Below are 24628 nucleotides of genomic sequence, written 5' to 3'. Positions count from 1 at the left end.
GATCTGAGTCAGTCGGCTCCTGGTTTTGTTTTTGCTGACTGGATAGAGCTTCTGTATCTTTGGCTGCAAAGGATTGCATTCATGATCTCGGCCTAGTCTTTCCTTTCTCATACACCCCATCCAATCAGTAGCAAGAGTCGCTGTTCTAAAAATGCAAATCTGACCCACTGCCCCGCATCCCCCTCCCCACCCCCAGCCCATCCATGGCTCCACGCCATCGATGCAGTGTTCTTGCAACTTTTTTTCCCCTAATTTCTGTTCCTCTAGCCAAAATTTAGTCAAATTTAGATTGTATTACAAAAGTGACAGCTCTCCTTTTTATATTTATAAAACAAAAAAATTTAATTCTGAATTTGCTTTTTCAAACCAAATGCATTCTCCAGGTTGGAAACTGAAACCCACCCATTCCCCACCAGGAGACCAAGGATCATGCCTTTCTGTCTCTGGCCACTCCCTTCTTTGAGGACTGCACCCCACAGAACGAGGTCCCTCTTAGCTCGTTCACAAAGCCCCCTGGGCCTCCCAGTGCCTGCCCCCTCCCTCCCAGACTATCACTCATGCTCCGGCGACTGTTCCCAGGACCCGGAAGGCACTCAGCCAGTCCCCACCTTTGTCCTTGCTGGTCTCTGCCTGGAGCACTCTTTCTTCTTTGCCATTTCCTTTCAGCTCAGATTGTCTGCTCTTCCCGGAAGCCTTCCCTCCACACCCCTGTCCCTTACACTCCCATCACCATTATGCTCCTCATTCATTCCACTTACAATCCGACAGCAACAGTCTATTACCACGAGCTCCTAGCAGGCAGGGCCTGTGTCTTTGACATGTCTCTACTCTTTGTGTTGCTGTAGGGCTGGTGTCAGGTGGATGCTTAATAGATATTAGTTGAACTGAAACTCCACTAGCAGTGAATTAGGCATTAACACTGCCCAAGCCCTGGGGTCCCAGAGGTAAGTAAGGGCCCAGGGGAGCTCGGAACACTGTGGGGAGACCTACCCCTGAGCAGCCCGTTTCAGAGTATGGTGCTGAGTGATAATGGGGCATGTGTGGCAGGCACTCTAGCAACTAAACTGTCTCCTCTAAAATAACATATTCTCTTGTTATGTAATCCAAATGGCTAGACCTCTCTGACAGCCATTCTTCTTGCCTATTTTGAGACAGAATTCCAGCAGTTGGTTGCAGCTCTAACAAAGCCAACTCCACAATATAACACGGATTGTGGGGAGACAGAGGAGAAGAGAATAGACACCCTCAGCTCAGGAGCCCCCCCTTGGCCCCCCCACCTCTTCCCTTCAGTAGCTCCACCCCTGCCCCACCCCCACCCCAGGACCCCCTCAGTTCCCCTCTCAGGGGAGCCCTGGAGCTCCCTCTGGGCATCTTCAGTTTGCACCCTCACACTCTGGAGCCTACTCAGCAAAGACTCTGCTGGGATTCGCCCTCCTCGGAGAGCAGCCAGGGATCCCAGTCCTGAAAGGTGCTCCCTGTCACAGGTCATTTTTGTCTCTGTCCCACTGAAGATCAGGTAAATGTAACCACTGGAGTATGAAATCACATTTCTGTGGGTCATTCCTTGTAGCTATAAAAGGAACAGAAGGTCTAGAAGAGAATGCTCAAGTTCTCTGACTTTCTGTTCATATCTGTTTAAGCCCTGTGCACACGCAGGGAGGTGGGTGCCTGTCTCCTTCCACTTCAAGTGGGAGGCGTCCAGACAGGAGCAGACAGTCGGTATCACCCGCACCCCGAGCCCACAGCGGAAAGACACGACCAGTGGTCCTTTCCCACCTGCTTCAAAGTCTGCCACAGGCATGGCCACCCCCTGGGTGGGGGTGCCTCTAAAGCCCCAGGCTCCCAGCCGCATGAGTCAGCTCCAGACAAGGACAGCAGGGCATTTACTTCAAGCCTGAGACGTGAAGTCAGAGCCCAAACTCACCGATCCCTGAATGAAGCTTCCAGAAGTGAGGGAGGGAGCTGGTCAAGGCTTTGCTGCTGTTACTTTGCAGAGTAAATGGAGACAGTTGAGTGAGAGATGGGACCACACCCTGCCTGGTCAGTTCAGATAAAGAGAAAGCTCATGCCCCTGGGTGAAGGGATTATGGCTGAGGCTTATCATCAGCTTCTTCACCTACTTCTGAATTTTCCACAGTTCTAGGTAAGGGATTAACCATTTAGGATGAAAAGAGTATCAAAGAAGAAAAGAGGAAGTGTCTCCCTCTGTCCATCTCCAGAAACCCCCTTGGCCGCAGGAATCCTTTAACCCCCTGACTGCTGCACCCTCAGAAGGAAGACATTATTTGATTCAAAAAATTGGAGCTGTTAAACCCAGATAGGTATTGGGGCTGTGCCCAGCCCTTCTCATCAGTGCCATGGGGAAGGGCCCCTCATCCTGCTTTTCAGGTGAGGAAACTGAGGTTCAGGAAATGGAGTGACTTGATCAGAGTCACAGAGCTACTGGGGATCATGGCGTTCCTGAGACATGCACAGAGAGAGCATTTCAACACTGTGTGTGGGGGGTGAGGGCAGTGTTCCAACACAAGCTAGTGAACTGTGGGGTTCCAGGGAGGCCCCAACCTCAAGGCCCCAGCATGAACTTTAACCCACCTGCCAGATACCTCTGCCACCATCACAAAACCATGTGGGCTTCATGCCTTCAGTGAAGGGGAAGAAAGGGGGTTCAGGAAACCCCAGTGATGCAGACAGTCCTGAACTAGCAGGATGCTGTGCTCAGCCTGTGGTGAGGAGGTGCCAAACTTGCGTATTATGTGGATAAAAGCCTGTCTAATTGAACTGACACGTCCTCTGATTCACTGTTTCACACCTCAGGTTGTCCTGGAATCCAGTCACAGGGAACTTTTAAGTGGTCATGTTTTCTACCTTTTGCCTTCAGGCCAGACAGTACCTAAAAACCAACAGAGCTATATTTTGAAAGGTTTCACCTTGGTCAAGTTTGAATATAAAACGGTTGGTTCTGCTTTGGGACCTAATCTGAGAGTATTTATCCTTCATGTGGCAAGACTACCCTTAGCCCCAACTCCACCTCCAGCCAAGAAGTCCAGGGAACAGATATTGGATGCTGTGTCCTTCTGTATCTAATAAACTATTTCCTTGGTCACAGAGGTAGAAATAAATACTCCTTTAGCATATTAAGGTCAAGATTGTTATGTTGGGCTTTAAAAATTGGTTTTGTTGGTTTTATTTTATTTTTTTCACTTAGTGAGCACAAGAGGAAATGATAAGAACACCTTGCATCTAGGACTAAAGGCGGATCTGACACCATCCCTCCCCTTTCCAGACTGAGGAAGCTATAGAAATTCACAGATACAATGGGACGTGGGACTTGCTGGTTTGGGGAGGGAGAGGAGAGTCAATAGGCCCAGAAAGAGAGGATGGCGGGAACTGGAAGGAACATGCCAAATTGTGACAGGGTCCAAAGGCTCAAGTGGGGAACCTACTGGAACATGCATCAAAGACAGCCCAAAGCCTGAGCAGTCAGGCTCACAGTGTCATAGTGTGTCAGAAACAAGACAGAAAAAAATAGCAGGCATGTTGGTTTGACTTTCCGTTCCTCTCTATGATCCTGTATGGTATGGATTTTATCACAATTAAGGAAAGAGCTGTTTAAACCTCTGTACGTATTTGTATGTGTGTCTGCATATCCATGTGTCAGGAACAATGCCATGTATTCACCAAACTCACTTCCTTTTCTTCCTGGGACCCACCTTTCCTACCTGCCTTCCCTCTGAATAGGGCCAATGAGATGTCAGCCAATGAGATTAAGCAGAAGTGACTTGCGTCACCTGTTGCCCAGACAGTTAAGAGCAGAACTGCCCTCTCCACACTCTGTCCTTCCTTGCCACCCTGCTGGAGGCGGAGGATCCGGTGGAAGCTCTGGGACCTTTGAGGGCGATGCAGCCACCAGACGGAAGGTGGTGGGGTGTCACTGAAGGCAGCCCACTGAGCACTGGATCAGGGAGGCTGAGGTGGTGGTTATGGTAGCAGGTAGCCCACCCTGAAAAACATGTTTTCTTTAGCACAAGGTTGACTGTCTTCTATTAGCTCTATGGTTGTTTCTTCCATTTCACTTGAGTGTCTCCTTTGAGATCAGCAGTTACCCATACGTTGAATTTTTGCTCTCTAATTTTTTTCTTATATTTTTTTCTCTCACTAATTTCCTTACTGCTATTTTCCTGCCATTCTGAATGTTTGTCATTATTATCATCATCTCCAATTTTACTAATTTTAATTCAGCAAAATAGTGTGAATTCTAATTCCCACATTGAACATTTTATCTTTTGCACACTTTTCTTACCAATCTCCATTTCACCTCTGACCTTCTCATCTTAGTCTATCTTCTCCTATGACTGCCCCCTCCTGTTTCTTGGAAGCCATGCCTTTTTGAACTATTTTAAGGCTACTAGGGTTGGGAAGATCCCCTGGAGAAGGGAATGGCTACCCACTCCAGTATTCTTTTTTTTTTTTTTTATTCACGTTTCAGTCAGTGTCTTGTTAACAAAAAAGGTAGCATTTTCTTCACTTTGGCCATTGTTAAAGATGCAGGCATAGATCAGGGAATGTTAAGACTAGCATGTATTAAAAAAAATGCAACATTAACAGAGCATATGTCTTTCAAAAAAGGCTAAAACACTAACAAATACAAGTCAATGCACATATTTTTAACTAGTTCAATTTTATCTACAATGGAGTAAATGTTATTTTGTATGCCAGACATTGCAATACTGTTCATTTCACTTTTATCATGCAAACATGCCAATTTTGTCATTAAAGGAAATTTTTATTGGGTCACACTCACGTTGCCCTCCCACCCATATCAAGGGTTGAAAAGAGTCGCTAAAAGAGTCCCTCAGGATTTCGTAAATATGAAGATAAAGCTGCTAGTTAATCGTGTATAGGCTGAATTTTCAGATTTTTAAAAAAGAAAAAATTATAATTTAGGTGGATGTTTACCTCATCCATTAAAATGCAATATGAAATTACACTCCTGTGAAATTTGTACCAACTGTACAAAAACAAAAGGGACCATGAAAAAAATTATGATCTTCATGGCCTGAGAGCCTACACATTTCTGAGTAACTTAAAAGAGTAACTACAAGAGCCTGACATTTTTTTGTGTCTCACCTCTTCTGCCTCTCTATCTGTAGCATTTGTAAATAAAAGTAACATCTTAAGAGCAGAGATCATGTCTATCTCCCACTTCTTCCCTCCTAACTACTCCTACTCAATTTTCTCATCTTCCTGAGCATTTTTCATGAACAGCATTGCAAGTTGGTTTAAAAAAGAAAAGAAAAAAGAAAGAAAAAAAGGAAAGAAGAAAAAGAAAGTTTTACAAGGGTTTTGTTGGTTAATTATTTACCGGTGGAATCACTCCACCAGGAGTTTGATTTCATTGGCTAGCAGTTGGTTCATGTTGAACAGGCCCCCTGGGAGCTTGGTGAGCAGCTCTCGCTCGGTGGTTTCAGGGTCACTGTCTACAGAGCTGGAACTTGCGCTCATGTTGTCGACAGCAGTGTTGGCTGGGGGACCCAGCTCCGGCTCACTAGTCTCACTGGCCATGGACACCACGGAGAGCAGGGACATACGCCGGGTGAGCCGGCTAGAGGGCAGAAGGGAGGTGGCATAGTCTGCAATGATACCAGCTACATCTAGATTACAAGCCTTATCAAAGGCGATGAAACCTACATTTGCATTGGCCTCGCAGACACAGAAGGAGCCGTCATCTTTCATCAACAGGTCAATGCCACACACATCCATTCCTAGGATATTAGACACCTGGATAGCTAGCTGCTTCCCTTGTTCACTCAATGAGCACATCATCCCGACACCACCTAGTGAGCAGTTGCTTTGCATCCTCCCATCTGTAGAACAGCATAACATGGTGCCAACCACATGGCCTCCCACGACAATGACACGTACATCCCTTCCATGAGATTCTTTAACATACTTCTGGAACAGGTATGGAGCTTCATGGCGAATAAGGTGACTTAGATCAAAAAAAAAAAAGGTGACTTAGATCAGCCAAATGGTGCTTATCTCGAGCCAAGAAAATCGCTTTGCCTCTATGACCACGTGTATTCTTCACTACCATTGGGAACTCGAGTACTTCTGCTTCATCAATCATTTTAGCAAAATTTTCATGACCACCATAAGAAAAAGTATCTAGCAGAGGAACACCATGACCTGCCAATTCTTGAAACGTCCAGAACTTATTAACACAGTTCGGGATGGCTTGAGGTCGGTTCATCAGCCTGCATCCCATCTTCTCTAGATGGTGCAAAACAGTGATGTCACTGTCACTCTGCACCCAAGGGGTTGGTACTCTCACTACCACCACCTGTGGGTAGGCAGTGATTAGTTCTCCATTGATATGCAGACCCAGGTTTCCTTGTTCAACTGTTAGCGCCAACTCATCCATCACCACAGCCCTAAAGTCCAGTTCCTCCTCACAACATTTGGCCTTTAACGCTCATAAGATCTCTTTTTGGGGATAGTCTTCCCTGATTCGACGATCTGTCAAGAACCACAACTTGGCAGCCACAGAGCTACACATCTTGATCTGCTGTTCTTCCTTTCCTGGGATTACTTGGTCCTGAATATAGACTCCTCCCCCGGCCGCTCCTCTCTCCCTCATACTCCCTTCACACTCCCTCACTTGCCTGGCGTGCCCCACTCCAGTATTCTTGCGTGGAGAATTCCATGGACAGAGGAGTCTGGCAGGCTACCATCCGTGGGATCGCAGAGTTGGACATGACTGAGCAACTAACACATACATACATACAGGGCTACTAAATAGTTTTCTGTCACTTTTCTTCTGGTTCCTACAGCAGATTATTATGAGATAAGTACTTCTTTTGAGTCTTCCAGATCATTTATCTTCTCTGCAGTGTCTTTTCTCAAAACACATTTAATTGTTTTTCTTTTCCTTTATTCTTAAATAAGGTGAAATCAAGTCTCCTAAGATCCAACCTACAGTGGAACCAGCTTTTAGCAAAAGGTTATCAGGAAGCCAGATTTCTGGAAATCAAATATGGTACACACATAATTAACAGTGACTTATATTACCTTCAGGCAACTTCTGCACTAAGCTGGCCATAAAAGCTACCTCAATAATCAGTCCACTTAAGATCAGAGATATGCAAGGACGACTATCAAGAAAACCAGCTCAATCTCACATCCAGGTTATAAAATGGGTGCTCTTTTTACAGAAAATTTAATGAAGTTCAATCAAGCTCATTTCTAGGCAGATGATCCTAGTCTCTTAACATCAGACTCAAAGAAACAAACAAGTGAACCTACACTGCTTAAAACATGACCCTCCACTTAATAACTTCCTGAGAGTTTGTAAAACTCTTGATAAGATTTAGGAAGGAGGAAATGAAAGGTAAACTTCAGGACAACAATTTGAGGGCTATCAGATTCCGGCAACTCAAGTCAGCCTACTTCCAGGACGTCTCCTGCTTAAAGAAATGACATGAGAGGCTAGTCACACAGCAAGCCCAAGGAAGACTTTTGATACAGGGCTCAAAAGTGAAGGCAGAGAGACAGAAGTGCAGGTATCGATTTATGCTGAGAGGTAAAAATAAACATTGGTAACACTGCATTTCTCCAGATCTAGGATATCATTGTTAATTGACACATGATTATTTTAAATATTGCCAAGAAAACCACTGCTAGTTATAATTTTGCCATCATTAATCGGAGCACATATCCCAATATGAGATGTTGAAATGTGGGGAGAAAATGTGTGCATTAGAACTGATGAAGTATGAGAACCCATCTTAGAAGTCAGTGCCACCAACTTTGAGATTGCCCTTCACATGGGGGTGACAGGTTGTCCACCAAATCGGGAAGCCAAGGGATGGGGCAAGAGAAACAGGCCATGGGGCTTTGGGAGAGCCCCTTGACACTTTGAATCAAGGCTTATCAGCAGACGAGGTTGTCAGCTTCTGGCAGGTACACTTCTGTACCAGGATCTATGGAGCAAGGCAGATTGACATGCCCAGCTCCCAATCAGCGCACACCCATGATCTGCTGAGGAAGCATCTTCCTCCTCTGTGGAACAGGACCATATTATCATAAGGCAGGGCCAGACTAGAATGAGAAGGCCAAACATAAAAGACATCAAGATGAAACAGAATGGAAATAGATCCACCTGAATTTCTGACTCACTGAGCCAGTGAAAACCGCCATGGCTGGAAGTGCTCTCCAGAGGAACTAGCACATAGCGCGTGCTCGACCGGCCCCGTATCCTCACTCTAAGAACCCCCCAGATCGGCCTTGGGGTCTGCCTGGCCTCCTTCCCAATGTTGGCAGTAGAGAGGTTTAAGGTAAGCAGAGAGAAAATGAAGAACTATTAAGGGGAGTAGGGATAGGGTGAGATGGGAACTTAACTCAAACGGAGTTCGTGCTGGGCTGTGCTAAGTCGCTTCAGTTGTGTCTGACTCTCTGGGACCCCATGGACTATAGCTCTCCAGGCTTCTCTGTCCATGGGATTCTCCAGGCAGGAATACTAGAGTGGGCTGCCATTTCCTCCTCCAGGATATCTTTCTCACCCAGGGATCGAATCTACATCTCCTGCCTTGGCAGTGGGTTCTTTACCGCTAGCACCACCTAAAGCCATCTTAATACATGAAGAGCCCAGGAAACTGGCTCCACCACGCAGCATTGGTGGCTGAAGATCCAGGCTCTGGAGAGCATTAAGGGACCAAAATCGAATTCAAGCTCTGCATCTCTCCAGCTGTTACTAGTTTCTCTCAACCTCAGTTTCTTCATCTGTAAGATGGAGAGAGGAAGAGTACCTCAGAGGAGGAGCATATGAGACAATATATGTAAGCATAGGCTTTGCACAGGGCCTGGTAGATAATAAGTGCTCACTCAATAAATGTTACATGCTTGCTAGTCAATGAGTCCTCTTGTGGTCCATGACAGTGTAACAACTGCATCTTTAAATCACAGTCTGGATTCCATCTTCCAGCAAGTGTACATCTGGGCTGACTGCCCCATCAGATGTTCTCAGTTCAGTTCAGTTCAGTCGCTCAGTCGTGTCCGACTCTTTGCGACCCCATGAATCGCAGCACGCCAGGCCTCTCTGTCCGTCACCAACTCCCGGAGTTCACTCAGACTCATGTCCATCGAGTCAGTGATGCCATCCAGCCATCTCATCCTCTGTCATCCCCTTCTCCTCCTGCCCCCAATTCCTCCCAGCATCAGAGTCTTTTCCAATGAGTCATCTCTTCACATGAGGTGGCCAAAGTACTGGAGTTTCAGCTTTAGCATCATTCCTTCCAAAGAAATCCCAGGGCTGATCTCCTTCAGAATGGATTGGTTGGATCTCCTTGCAGTCCAAGGGACTCTCAAGAGTCTTCTCCAACACCACAATTCAAAAGCATCAATTCTTCGGCGCTCAGCCTTCTTCACAGTCCAACTCTCACATCTATACATGACCACTGGAAAAACCATAGCCTTGACTAGACGGACCTTTGTTGGCAAAGTAATGTCTCCACTTTTGAATGCCAAAGAATCTGTGAAACTGAGCTTAATAAAATTAGGAGGTTATGTCTGATGCTGAATTTCTATACTAAGGAAACAAATGGATTTGGGGCTGGTGCATTTGTAAATGGTGGGCTCCTCTTTTCCCTCTGAGCTGCTCATCTGGAGCTTCCACTATTGGTTTGTGGAAGCGTATCCAACTGTTTGCGACCCCATGGACTGCAGCACACCAGGCTTCCCTGTCCTTCACTATCTCCCAGAGTTTGCTCAACACATGTCCATTGAGTTGGTGATGCCATCCAACCATCTCGTCCTCTGTGGCCCCCTTCTCCTCCTTCAGTCTTTCCCAGCATCAGGGTCTTTTCCAATGTGTCAGCTCTTCACATCAGGTGGCCAAACTATTGAAGCTTCAGCATTAGTCCTTCCAATGAATGTTCAGGGCTTGTTTCCTTTAGGATTGACTGGTTTGATATATTTAAGTGACTGCTTTGCTCAGACACTGTACTCAGCACTGCCCTACCATGAACCTGCCATTCCAGAGCCCATACTATGCTGAGGGGTGAGGGACAGAGCAGCCATGAGACCCTGGGCATTGTATGCCTCATCTCTAAGTGGTGGCCATAGCAGTACTTATCTCACGAGAAATATCTCACCTGCATTCTGGGGGGCCTTTTCACAAGGTATTTGGAGCGTGGCTCAGCTGCCAGCATCCTAGTGAAACCACGCACCTGTCCAGGCACATATGCCTCTGTGCACCCTGCCCCCCACAAACATACTTGTGCACATGGGCCTTCCAGAGCTCAAGTTGGGCTGTGTGCTGCCTGGGATGCTCCCCTGAGCACACCAGGAGGCGGCCTAGTGACATCTCCCTTGTGGTTCTCCCCCCTGGGCTCTTGGAGTTTGCTTCTGGGTCTTCTGGACTTGGAGCTCCATCTCAGAGTTGCAGGGCTCAATTCTGTCCCCTCTTGAGATCTGAGCATCCATCCTTGGCAGGTCCATGGAGGGAGTCCCCGCCAGTCTCTGCCCCAAGCAATGTCCCTGGCCATGGCTATGCAGTGCTCCTTTGACACAGATGGGACGCACTGTTTCAGTCACTCACTGAACAGTAAAACGTGCTCCCCATCCTCCAGGCACCATCAACTGGGGGGCCCCAACCTCCAGGCACTGTGGGGTGGGAGCAGGAAAGCTCACACTGTATCTTGGCCTTCTTTGTACCCTGCCTCCCTGAAATGTGGGACCTGGTACCATCTCTCTCCGCCACCTCTTGAACCTTCCATAATTTCAGAAGCACTTAATAATGCTTCTGAATGGTGAAGTATATTGTGACGAGCACAGATTCTGGGACAGACTGCTGGGTTTGTAGCCCAAGTTCAACTCTACTAGCTGTGAGAGCTTAGGTGAGTTCCTGAACTACTCTGTGCCTCAGTTTCTCATCTATAAAATAGGAGTGGTAATTATAGTTGCAGCCCTGAGGGGTTGCTGCAGTCAAATGGATTCATCCATGTAAAATATGTAGGGCAAGGTCTGTCATAGGAAAGGCATCAATAATGCTGGTACTGTTTGGCAGTGTTCAGCAGTATAGGTAAATCAGAATACCAGGCTGGACCAGCTGCAGAGGGTGAGCTATCGCAAGGGGCTGGAAGCTTGCTGCCTGGGACTGTTCTAAGGGGGTCTGTCATGGGTTGAAGAGTGGCCCCCTCCCCTCAAAAAATATGTTCATGCCCCAACACTCAGAACCTGCAAATAAGATCTTATTTGGAAGATGGATCTTTACTGATGTACTTAAACTGAGAATCTTAAGATGAAATCATCCTGAGTTATCCTGGTGGGCCCTGAGCCCCATCACAACTGTCTTCACAAGCCATGTGGAGACAGGAAGCAGAGATCAGAGTGAGGCAGCCACGAGGCAAGGAAGGCCAGAACCACCAGAAGCTGAAAGAGGACTGAGAAGATTCTCCTTTAGAGCTCTGGGGGGAGTGCAGCCCTGCTGACCCTTTGAGCTCACATTTCCAGCCTCCCTGAGTTGTTTCTGGCTTCCCCCACCCTAACGTGCATACACATTGCCCGAGGGTCTTGCTAACCTGCAGATTCTGATTCAGTCAGAAGGTCTGGAGTGAAGCCTCCAGATTGTGTATTTCTCAGAAGCTCTCAGGTGAGGCAGATGCTACCCCACTTTGAGTAGCAAGGGTACAAGAGCGAATTGTCATCAACAGCACCATGTTGGCAAGGAGTCCCACAGAACAAAAGTTTGGAATTTATAGATGCAATCAGTCACCATGCAGGACCATTGTGGGAGTGGAGGAGCCTAGCTTTCAGCTGCAGGATAAAGAATGGATGCAAGTCATTGAACTCTGGTGGGATGTCTCCCTGGGCTCAGTTGATGCTTCTAAATTGAACAACAGCTCACCGGGCCAATGCTAATGGCTTCTGACTGTTCCAGTCCGCCACTCTCTAACAGCCTCAACCAAGAAGTGGTCTCATTCTTTTGGATGAAAAAGAAGAAGAAAGGTTTCCTTAGCCCTGTCATACAAAGAGCCCAAAACAATTCCTGGGAGAATGGAAACTATGACAACAGAATCCCAGTTTTCTAATTTCAATGAGCTCGATGGAGACTTCTGCTTCATTACTTTTGCCCTAATGTTTTTATAGAGTGAAAAACACTTGGTCCAAAAAAGATGAGAATGTACCTGGAAGCTAGTCTGAGCTCTTATGTGACTGGGTAACTAGAAGTTCAGTTTGATAGAGACAGAGAGGAGAGGCTGTTGCATGGGTGCCCAGGATAAGGGTGGGAGTGGAGGAGCTTTACCCCATTAAAAAAGCCTAGGTTTACAAATGAAAACAAAAAACTCTGGCCCACTAAGTCCAGTGTAGGAATGGGCAGACGACACAGATGTCCTCTGGCCAGAAATCTCAACATATTCATCTCCCCACTTAGCTCTCTTTTCAGCACTCACTCCTTCCATCCAGCCCGCATCCATGGTTGCATGTCTAAAATGCTTCACAAGAACCATCCATGTCTCCCTGTCCACAGCCAGACAGTCCCCAGGCTTTATGTCACATACCAACAGTGATGGATCAGTGACGCTGCTTGTAGAGCTTGAATCCCCTTCTGCCTTCAGTCAGAAAGAACATGAGGACTGGTTTCCGATGTCTGCCGTAGGCTGCGAACAGGAGTGAGACTCTATGCCATTTCTTTCTGGACAGCAGCAGAAGGTCATCTTGGCTTTCAAGCTCCTCAGTCTGGTACCAAGGAATCACCTCCCTGCTCCTCCTGTATGAAAGGCCCAGCCCAGCCTGACAGACAGGCCTGCCCTCCTGCCCCAGCCCTGCACACGTGCCGCTGCCTCTGCAGCCTGACTCAGGCCGGCCTCTCCTCTTCCCCTAGCCAAGGCCTTTCTATTCTCGGCCTCTTCTCAGCTCCAGGACCTCTCATTTGTCTTTTCCAGCTATTGCTCATCTCTGAATACGAGTCAGGACAAAAATGACTAATGCGTGAGTGTCCCCAGCTCTTCCCTCCCCACGGGCCTCCCCTCCCTGAGCGTCAGAGCCTGCCTCCTTGGTTCTCTGGGCTTTGTAAAGCAGGAGAGGTGGGGAGAGAATGAGAGGTAAGCCCTTGAACATCGTCAGTGGACTTGAAGGTCTCGTGTTGGGCGAGGAGAGTGTGTGAGGCCTGAGGGCAGCAAGCAGAAAAGCACAGATCAGTGGGAAAAGTTGCCATGCTCCACATGCTCCCGGCCTCACTATCAGGAAACGAGAGATCTGGAGTTTTACAAAGGGTTTCAGGTTACTTAGTCCCCTCTTGAGCCAGCTCGACCTCAGTTTAGACCTCCTGGGATGTGATTGTATGGGTGTCCTCTTCCCGCCTGCCCCTGTCTGCCAGGGCCTGGGGTGGATCCCAGAGAGCAGAGCTGGGGGCCCCAAAAGCACACACCGACCCCTCACTTCATAAGCAAAGGGCTGGGGGCCTGTCGGCACCTTAGACTCCGCTGCGGCGGACACCTCTGAGAGGACAGAGCTGACATCTCTTCCCTTCTATGGGAAGAGAACACCTCAAGTGAGGGGATGTCCAGTCAGTCCAGTCTGACAGATCCTGATTGAAGTCACTCCATGAAAAAGGTGCCTTGTATGAGAACTAGTTAAACACTCCAGAAAAGCCTGCCATGCCCTGTGTGAGTTATTTTATGACTGGAAGCACACTTTTGCATAGACAGCGACCATCACTGGTCATGGGTGAGGCCCTTTGACCCCTTTCCCTTTGGGTTCAGCTCTCTACTCACAGGTATGAACCCTTTTCTGTCTCCTCTTTCTCATCCTTACCCTCTTGGACCTACCCTTCCTCCTCACATCCAAAACACCTTCCCTGAGGTCTTGCCTTGTCTTCTTTCCATAAGGGCAAATCCAGTGCAGAACAGGGCAGGTTCACCCTGGGGACATTTGTTTCTGATGATGGGATGGGGAGTCTCAATAAAGACCAGTGTGACTTTCACATAGAAAGTTATATTCATAATACAAGTCATTTGTGTTTAATGTTTTATTTATTGTGTCCCAACATATCTTGAAGGGTAGAGTTATAGAAAAAATAAAGTTGGCTACTTCCAAGTGAGTTCCCTTTGCAGTATCTAGAACATATCACTCTAATAAAAATTTTTATAATTGAATTAAAAAAAAAAAAAAGACTAGTGTGACCTTATTGGCCTGAATTTCCCATCAGCACACCCTAGAGGACACGTGGAACTTTTCACTCTCATTGAATGTCAGTTACAGGGATACTCCTAGCCTGACCATTCCACAGCCTTCTCAGCTGACCCTGGCAGCTTCCTGCTGGGTTGGGGACAATTGGAGACACTGACCCAAGATCAGTGGGGGTGTAGGGGGAGGGTGAAGGGGGATGGAGGGAGTAGGGATACCAAAGCATTTCTTCCCTGGCTCTCTGCATCAAGTGGTGTTCCCTCCATGGCCCCAGCTCTCGCTTCCAGAGTGGCCCTGGCCCCTGGGCTGGGGTGACATCACCTGCTCACCTTCTCCCTCCAGCCTCCAGGAAGAAGAGTTGTCCTGCTGGGGCTAACCTTGGCGCTACCTCCCCTTCACTCCCTCCCCTTTGCCCTTTCTGTTTTACCTCCTCCATTACTTGTATAAATGACCTGCATTGAATTCCCTTTGTTGAGATGCTTGAAGAATTTCCTATTTTCCTTGTTAGACTCCAACTGATATACAGCCCAACCCTAGTCTCCCACTTCATTATACCAATGAGAAAACTGAGGCCAAGAGGGTGAGATGTGTCCAAAGAAAGACACAGTAATGCTTAGTTGTCAGTGACTGGACTGGGTTCCAGGCTCTATCCTCCTCATCTCTGCAGAATATGGCAGGGGGTGCTTGCTTTTCACTTTCAAGACCAAAGAATCAGAGGTCACTGGGATCAAGTGTGAAATATGAAACTTCTAAGGAACAACCACAGTTGTAATTCATTCACATTCTAAACACCTTCTGGAAATTAGGAACAATTTAAACCTTCACTCTGGGAGACGCTGCTGCTACTGCTAAGTCGCTTCAGTCGTGTCCGACTCTGTGCGACCCATAGACGGCAGCCCACCAGGCTTCCTGTCCCTGGGATTCTCTAGGCAATAACACTGGAGTGGGTTGCCATTTCCTTCTCCAATGTATGAAAGTGAAAAGTGAAAATGAAGTCACTCACTCTGGGAGATGGAGGCACGTCAATTAGAATAGCCCAGGAGGATGTCCCAGGTGGTGCTGTGGTAAAGCGTCTGCCTGCCAACGCAGGAGACACAAGAAACCTGAGTCCAATCCCTGGATCGGGAAGATCTCCTGGAATAGGAAATGGCAACACACTCCAGTATTATTGCCTGGAAAATTCCCTGGGCAGAGGAGCCAGGCGGGCTACAGTTCATGGGGCCACAGAGAGTCAGACACAACCGAGCGCACGCACAGGAGGTGATCACAGCCAGGCCACCACCTGCTTCCTGTGCCTCAGCTTCCACGTCTCAGGAATCAAGAGTAACACAGAATGACCGTTTCCATTTAAACATCTCTCTTAAATCATGCAGCAAAATTCACCTCCTCAGATTTTTGGACCACGTGGTTTCTCAACTCTGTAAAGTAGGTTTAACTTAATAGTTTTTTTAAATATGCCCATATATTTTAAATACACAGAGCTTCTGCTAATTAACACTTCATAATTTCTCCAGAGTCCCACAGGCAATTGTCACCATTCTTAACCAGTGAAAGACAGTGTCAAGAAAATGAACCCTATTTCCTTTCCAAATTGCAGCTCTGGAATACTCCATGTGCAGCATCTCATCTCTTCTACCTTGTGTGAATGGAGTGGGAAAAAATGAGTGTGATCCCCTGGGGTTGGATGATGGGGACATGTGAGCCGGGCATCACCTAAGGTACTTTGAACACTGATGTACTTCAAAAGGGTCAATGGGCCAGTGTTAATTACTCATGCTAAATCAATTCAGTAATGTTCGACTCTTTGCGACCCTATGGACTGGAGCCTGCCAGGCTCCTCTGTCCATGGAATTCTCAGGCAAGAATATTGGAGTGGGTTGCCATGCCCTCTTCCAAGGGATCTTCCCAACCTAGGGATCAAACCCATGTTTCTTAACGTCTCCTGCATTGGTAGGCAGGTTCTGTACCACTAGCGCCACCTAGGAAGCCCTGTTAGTTACACAGATGCACCTAAATTAAACAGTGACCATGGGGACTTCCCTGGTCATCCACTGGTTAGGACTCCATGCTTCCAGTTCCGGGGGCACAGATTTGATCCCTGGTCAGGGAGCTAAGATCGCACATGCCTCATGGTACGGCCAAAAAGAAATACAAAAACAAAAGCAGTGACCTAAGAAGAAGAAATAAACATGGACACAGACACATTTAGGTAGACGCACATACAGTGCTTATATGAAAAAGCCAGTCATAGAGCAAAATGAGTCCTGTCTGTGTGGGGCCAACTAAGCCACAGGTTTAGAGTGGGGGAGAGGGGCACTCTGCCCCCAAATCTCACTAGGCTGCCTCAATATCCTCACCCCACTCCTCCGAGCCTGAAGCCCATTATTTAGAGGTTTATTTGCCTAATATATGGAATGGGGAGGGAGGAGGGAGGAGGGTTCAGGATGGGGAACATGTGTATACCTGTGGCGGATTCATTTTGATATTTGGCAAAACTAATACAGTTATGTAAAGTTTAAAAATAAAATAAAATTAAAAAATATATATATATATATTTGCCTAATATGTCTCCTCCCTTTAAAAGTCAGCTTTCCTGGGAAAGCCAGTCAGTTATCTGTTAATTCTGTCTTCATCACTGTGACCTAAGGAGATGGCTTTCTGCCTGGAGTTTGCAGACATCCGAGGCTCAAGGAACCCAAGGAGAACACAGCGAACTACAGGCTGCCTTAACTTATTGCAACAGGGATCATGGGCACCTGTGAGTGGAGAAAAGGGCGACCTACAGTTTTTCTGGGGCACCTAAAAGGGAGGAAGGAGGGCACTTCTGCCTACCCAGGGCTCTTCCCAGGACAGGCTCTCACCCACCATGCCTATCACAGCCTCAGGATGCTGTGGCTTTGAGGGGAAAGGAAAAGACATGAGCAAAAGTTTGAAACTGAAGCAGGGGATAAAAATAACAGAAAAGACTGCGTGTGATAGAAGAAAAGCTCATGTGGAAATGTCTTTCTTGAAAAATCTAAAAATAAAGAACTAGAACAGGCTTCCACCCATCACGAGGCTGGAAGTTCTCAGACGGAAGGATGCCCTCTGATTTTGCTCCTCGTTGAAGGGGTTCCATTGTATAACAGTGAGCACTCTGGACTCTGATTTTTCTCCTCACTGTATCCCAGCACCAAGGACAGTGTCTGAGAGATGGGAGGTGCCCTTTAGGAACCAGTTATGTGGTTACATGGCGGTGGGACAGACAGTTCCTCCAGGCCTTCCAGTCCCGGATCTGAAGGCCCCCCAACCATCTGTGGCTGCGCCATCTCTTGCTAGAGTTACGGATGGGCCTCTGGGAAAGAGGAAGCTCCTCCACAGACCCCTACAGAGATGTATGCTGAGCTTTCTGATGTCCCCCTAGGTTGCTGCATTCATTAGGCAGCATCTGCTAAATGGCCAGCCCACCTGTCACATCCAGCAGCCCAGGCTTCTTCCTGCTGACACCTACAACAGGAGGTAGATGCTGCATCAACCAACCTTCCATTTCCCTGAACCAGACGTGTGGTTCAACAGGCAGCAGGCTCTGCACCCATACAGACTGAAGGGAAATTCTTGGGGATAGTTTCCACACTTCATCTTTAAGGCACCAGAGGCATCATAACACTGTTGATATTCTGCTGGACCCAGTGCCCCAAAGTGGTGTTACAGCTATATTTTCAACCTTCCCTTCCCTTCACTGGGTTCAGAGGATTAAGTGGCACGGGTAACAGGGGAGGACGTGGCCACGATTCTGGAGGAAGGTAGGACAAAGTTAATGTTTTGTAAACAAGCCATGAAGCAGTACAAAAATATACAGTACGAAGCCTATGGGTCTTTACAATTTGCAAAACTCTATTGTCAGTCAATCAAAAACGGCACTGGATTCTAGCCAGGGACATTCCTACCTAAGGCTCGTCTATAAAAATCCAGGATCCACAAAGAAGAATCTTGTTCAATGCGAGGCTCACAGTAAGTTCTCAATTAATTTTTGTGCAATTTAGAAACTTCTGAATGCAATGTATATCTGGCTCCATCGCAATCACATATGTATATATGAAACCAAAAGCTTGCCTGATCACTGGGCATACACCTGACATGTACAACATGCTGAGGACCCAGGGCGCTAGTGGACATGCCAGGGGCTGGGGAAGGAGCAATGGACAGACTCAAGAGATCAGAGCTCTGGTCCTAGAACTAACTCACTCTGTGAGTGAGCAAGCCAAGTGAGTGACAGCAAGCCAGGGAAACTCTCTGGGCTTCTATTTCCCCAGCAGTAAAATAGAGCTCAGAGTTCCTACCAGTTCCGAGGGGCTCTTTTGAGTCTGTGATGTGAACACAAGCATGTGATTTGCTTGGTCCATATGGGGGAAGGGCTGAGGCAGGAAACAGCCCCTGGTGTCCCCAGCCATCCTTAGATGGCCCACAGGGATGTGGGAGGGGGGCCGGAGAGGAGGATCCTGTGCCATCTAGAGTCAGAGCGGACATGGTCCCAGGGGCCAGGGAGCCTCCAAACAAAGAACTCAGCCTAGGAAGAGCCCACAGATTGCGTGGGGGAGGCAGTGTCTTTCCTCTCAGAAAGACAAGGAAACAAAGGAATTTGAGAAGGGCTTTAGAAAGACACAGTTCATCCCCTGGCTCCTGGGGGAGGGGGACAGGCAGGAGCTAAATCTGAGACACAGAACTGCGAAACTCACAAGGAAAGAGTCCCTCATAGAAAGGCACCAGTTTCCGGCCTCCATCTGTCATACATTCAGCTGAACCCACCTTCCCCTGTTAATTAATTCCATCTTGTCACAGTCACTCTTGGCCCATAAGTCCCCACTCACAATTTCCCATCTATACCACCAAGCATTCACGAACTCCATTCTCTGACATAGACACACACAAAAAATAAGACATATTTGAACAAATTAGCAGCTTTTATAAACTCAGGGTCTGAGGGCCATCTTTATTAGATCTGCCATCAGCTATTTTGCAAAATCTTTTCTCTGAGTTTTCTTTAGCAGCAGATGTCGCTTCTTGCAGGAGATGTGAAATCACTGCTGGCAGGCTTCTCCCCTGCAATCCATAGACTGCTTTTTAAAGAGGCTTTAATAATGCATAGGCAGGGAGGGGCGATGCATGAATTAAACACCAAGCCTCCCTCAAGACAGGACATGCTGCTTGAAATCAGGCCTGGTGGGGAAAACAAATGGACCCGCTTTTAGCCTGAGTCCTCTGGTTTGCATCAAGAATGAGGGTTTAGATCCCAAAGCCTTTATGAGGATGCCATTTGACAAGTGTAGGTCTGAGCCAACATCAGCTTGTCAGGAGCTGATTTTCATTCCCTCCCAGCAGCCTGGTCACACAAAGCATCGCTAGCTGGAGAAACAAGAAATGCTTTTCATTTAGCCTTCAAGAGAGCTAGGGGTGAGTCCATGTTCAACTGACATCCTAAAATGTTATCAAAAAGGTGTTGCAAGTCTGGTAAAATAAGGATCAGAGGCAATGCAGTGGAAAGGAAAGGAAGATTCTGTATCTGGAGTCCCAATGTGCAGATTACATAACTGGTATTACTGTGCCACCTAGGAAGGTTTTAATATTGTTAATAATACAGGAAGTGTTGGCGAGCTCTCAGCTATGGGCTGCTACACTTATAAAGAAAGGATCACCTTTCTTGTCCCCAAGTCCCTGTGCTTTTCACACACACACAGAGCCCACCCTCAGGAACAGATGAGCAGACTTCATCCCTGTTGTCAAGGAAACCAGTCTGTTCTGAGCTCTAGATTTAGAAAGTCTGGGTCTGGTCTCAGCAGTGCCTTCTGCCTACTTCTTCTGGTGGGCCTGCCATCTCTTCCCCACTCAGGACACCCTTTCACAAAATCACTAGCATTGGACGGTAGAGTTGGGGCTCCATCAACTGTCCAAACCAGTCAACTGGTGATGTACAGGCCACACGAACAAATCCATGGGAAAAAATGAGTTTATCCACATGGAAAGGGAGAGGACAATTGACAAGGGCCTGGGACAAGTGCCAAGTGATTGACCATGCTACCGGAATAGCTTCACGAAGCAGAATCAATCATCCAAAGCCAGCCCAGTACTTCTCCCTGAGACATCTACCCCCACGTTTCTACAAACAGAAGGGTCACCCCACTGGTGTCCACCAATGGTTCAAACTTAGTGCTCTACCCGAAGCAGGGTGGGGGCCTAGGGAAGCCATCTGGGGTAAGGGGACTGGGTAAAACACTCGTGGGTGGATGGGGGCATTTGGAGAGTCAGGGGCAGGACAAGGGTCTGGGAGGAGGGTGGAGAATCTCAATATTGCTGCCACCATGGGAGGGGCTGCTGAGATGCAAAGGAAACAGGGAAGGACAGGCGGGAACTGACGGCGGGCAAGATAGGGAAGAGACCTACCAGCAACTTTAGGGATGTTCTCTGTGAGCACCAAGCATGGGGGATAAATTAAAGGGCCCTGAGGTCACATCTGTCAGGGACAATCTTGTCCCTGAAACAACCCATTGGCTTGATCTTCTGAACTCTCTGAGCGAATGCTGTGTCAGTACCCCCTTTCAGAAGTGAGCACCTCAGAAGACCTAAATAGGCATTTCTCCATAGAAGATATACAGATGGCCACTAGGCATATGAAAAGACGCTCATCATAGCTTATTATTAGCGAAATGCAAGTCAAAACTACAATGAGGTATTACCTCACACCAGTCAGAATGGCCATCATTAAAAAGTCTACAAATAACAAATGCTGGAGAGTATAGAGAAAAGATTTTCCTCCTATACTGTCATGGGAATGTAAACTGGTGCAGCAACCATGGAAAACAGTATGGAGATTCCTCAAAAAACTAATAATAGAGTTACCATGTTATCCAGAAATCCCACTCCTAGGCATGCATGTTAAGCTGCTTCAGTCATGTCTGACTCTTGGCAACTCTATGGACTGGAGCCCGCAAGGTTATGTCCATGGGATTCTCCAGACAAGAATACCAGACTGGATTGCCATACCCTCCTCCAAGGATCTTCCCGACCCAGGGATCAAACCTGCAGCTCCTGCATTGCAAGCAGATTCTTTACTGCTGAGCCACTGGGAAAGCCCAGACTCTTAGGTATATTCCCAGACAAAACTATAATTCAAAAAGATACATGCAGCCCAATGTTCATGCAGCACTATTTACAATAACCAGGACATGGAAGCAAGTTAAATGTCCATTGACAGATGAATGGATAAATAAATAAATATATATATATATATATACATACACACAGAGTGGAATATTACTCAACCATAAAAGAATGAAATAATGTCACTTGCAGCTACATGGATGGACCTAGAGATTATCATACTAAGTGAAGTAAGTTAGAGACAGAAAGGCAGCTACCATATATATCACTTATATGTGTAATCTAAAATGTGCCACAAATGAACCTTCTCTGAAACAGACTCACAGACACAGGGAATAGACTTGGTGGGGGAGGTTGGATTGGGAGTTTGGGATTAGCAGATGCAAACTATAATGCATAGGATGGACTACAACAAGATCCTATTATATAGCAAAGGGAACTACATTCAACATCCCATAAAGCATAAGGAAAAAGAATACGAAAAAGAATATACATATATATATATATATTTCTGAATCAATTTTCCAGAAACTAACATAACATTATCAATCAACTATACTTCAGTTTTTTAAAAAAGGAAGTGAACAGCGTCTACCTTGAACTATACCTTCTGGATACCTGGTTTATCTGTCCTTTCATACCAAAATTCCTGAGGTGAGGGATCCATTTCTGACACATCTCTCCATCCTCCACACCCCTAAAAGGACAGTTTGCACAAACCAGGACTGATGAGGGTCTGCTGAGTTTTCATGAATGAATGAATTCTTCCTCCAGATCCTGTGAAATTACCTACACAAAGTGTTCACAGTTCTGAGGTGATTATAGTACATAATTTTTTGATTTCTATCTTGAGAGTTCAGAGTATTAGTTGGGTTTTATTTTCTAGCAGTGCTTTATCTGGCTGTCCCAATGATTGTGATTGTTTTATAGTTATGAATAATGATGATGGTGGTACAGATTCTTGTCAGCATGGGGTAGCTACAGTAAGACCCCTGCCCTGCCTTCATCCCCCACTCTTCATCACAGAAGCCAGAAGAACAGGACAGTGGCAGAACTAACAAAGCCAGCCCTTGCACGGTGGCTTACAAAAGCAGCTAATTTATTCAAACATGTCTGCCTGGGCAGTCACGTCTTCCCCCTCAGGAAGGTACAAGATGGCAAGGGAAGGAGCCATGTACACAGAACTACAGAGTCTTCTTCAGCTGCCAGGGGAGCAGAAAGATTGAGGACAGTCAGATGGTGACGATTTTTGTCCCCTCACCCAAGAAAGACTACATCAGGAGGAAGGAGCATCAGAGAGGCACGAAGGCGTCAAGGAGAGTGTCCCAGGGCAGTAGTTGGAGCGAAGGAGGGCCAGCTGGGCAGATGCCTGGAGCTTGTCATCAGCCAGCACTGCGATATCACTGTTGTCCTGTATGCAGAGATACAGTGCCAGTTTTAACCAGATCTTCATAGAAACATTACCAGTTAACTCAGGCTTCTGCACATGACTCCTCACATTATGGTGAAATGCAAACCGATTCTGCTCCCCTGGAACAGACAGAAGACTTATGACAGCCCCTCAGCTGTGCTGACCCACAATTTTTAAGTAGTTTTCTAAAATGCCCCTCCAGGTCTCATGGTAGAAGCATGACAGTCCCCTGAAGTCTGTCACCACATTCAGTTGACATTTCTAAATTAAAGAAGATGTGGTAGAGTGCTCTGTACAGAGATAAGTTATTTAGCTTATTATATAACTTCAAGAAATTTTCATATGCCTTCAGAGAAGCTGTCCAGTTCAGAAAATCTTAGTGTTTTTTATATTTTGGACATGAAGAGAATTAAATTCTCTTCACTCCTCCTTTTTAAAACAATTAAATGAATACTTAAATGATGTCAGCTTGGAAGGAGGCAGAATCATTTCTCCACCCAGGATGCTCATAAAGGTACAACTCAGGAGAGAGACCATCCCAGTTGTAAACAGGCTACTCTAGACTTGGTACTTTTGTGAAACGTTGAATTCATCCAAGTTCCCCTGTTATGACTCCATCTCCCTAATAGTTCTTCTGATTGTGATTCAGCTTCTCAAATCCATGAGGCTAAAAGAGAGCATGCTCTGGTAAATATACCACAGATTGCCTCTGATTTTCACTACCACTTTCTAGCATGAATATTATCATCCCCATTTTACAGAAAAGCAAACTGAGGTCCAGAGAGTTTAAGTGACTTGCCCAGGAACACACAGCTAATTAGTGACAGAACTGAACACTGGACCTGCATTCATATGATACCAGAGTCCAGGGTACTACAAGGCCTCTGATTGTTTCTGCTAACTGCTAAGTCACTTCAGTCGTGTCTGACTCTGTGTGACCCCATAGACGGAAGCCCACCAGGCTCCCCCGTCCCTGGGATTCTCCAGGCAAGAACACTGGAGTGGGTTGCCATTTGCTTCTCCAACGAAAGTGAAAAGTGAAAGTGAAGTCGCTCAGTCGTGTCCAATTCTTCAGGACCCCATGGACTGCAGCCTACCAGGCTCCTCCATCCATGGGATTTTCCAGGCAAGAGTACTGGAGTGGGGTGCCATTGCCTTCTCCGTTGATTGTTTGTACAGCTTGTTAACTTATTTATTTTTTAAATTAATTTTATTCATGACACTTATTCATAAATGAAAACAAAGATCCAGTGAGGGAAGACTAGGATTTTTTTAAATGATTACAAATAATTTAAGAAATTCCAATTTAGGACAGTATCTGGTTAGTGATACCAGTGATACTCACCCTCCCCCAACTTTTCACTAAAAACCAATGTCACAGGTATACATGTGTTCCCCAAACACATGTATACCTGTGGTGGATTCATTTTTATATTTGGCAAAACTAATACAGTTATGTAAAGTTTAAAAATAAAATAAAATTTAAATTAAAAAAAAAAAAAAAAAAACCAATGTCACATACAAAATCAGGCCATAACTTACAAGAACTCCAAAAATGATGACTGACAATTAGACTAAAGCCAAAACAATGGATAAACATTTACTTGCCATAAGACTTATGAGACTGAAGGAGAGGTACAAATTGGGACTGATACAGGCACTTGTCTTTGTCACTATTAGCTGGAACGTGAGGCCTTATTCCTCCCCAACTAAATGCCTTCCCCTCAAGGACTATACCCTCCAGAAAATTTAGCAAACTTCCCACTATGATGTGGAAGTTGCTCCTTGAGTGGCCAGAGCCATTTCACACACATATCACCCTATGAGCCTCTCTCATGCTGTATCTGTACTAAGTTTGCAGTGCCAGTCACGCAGTGTGGTCAGGATAGACAGGCAATT

The 24628-nt window shown here is 46.5% G+C and overlaps 1 protein-coding gene and 1 pseudogene across 1 annotated transcript in view; both read right to left on the bottom strand.

Annotated features, from left to right (window-relative positions):
* ADD2 (adducin 2) overlaps positions 1–24628 on the bottom strand; it is a 124287-nt gene that overhangs the window by 62877 nt on the left and 36782 nt on the right. The gene's annotated exons all lie outside the window — the stretch shown is intronic.
* On the bottom strand, positions 5371–6556 carry LOC129622888 (beta-citrylglutamate synthase B-like; annotated as a pseudogene).

The sequence above is a fragment of the Bubalus kerabau genome, chromosome 11 (genome assembly GCF_029407905.1).
Source record: "Bubalus kerabau isolate K-KA32 ecotype Philippines breed swamp buffalo chromosome 11, PCC_UOA_SB_1v2, whole genome shotgun sequence".
Taxonomy (NCBI): domain Eukaryota; kingdom Metazoa; phylum Chordata; class Mammalia; order Artiodactyla; family Bovidae; genus Bubalus; species Bubalus kerabau.
The sequence above is the reverse complement of the archived record's forward strand: the minus strand, read 5'-3'. Positions and strand labels throughout refer to the sequence as shown.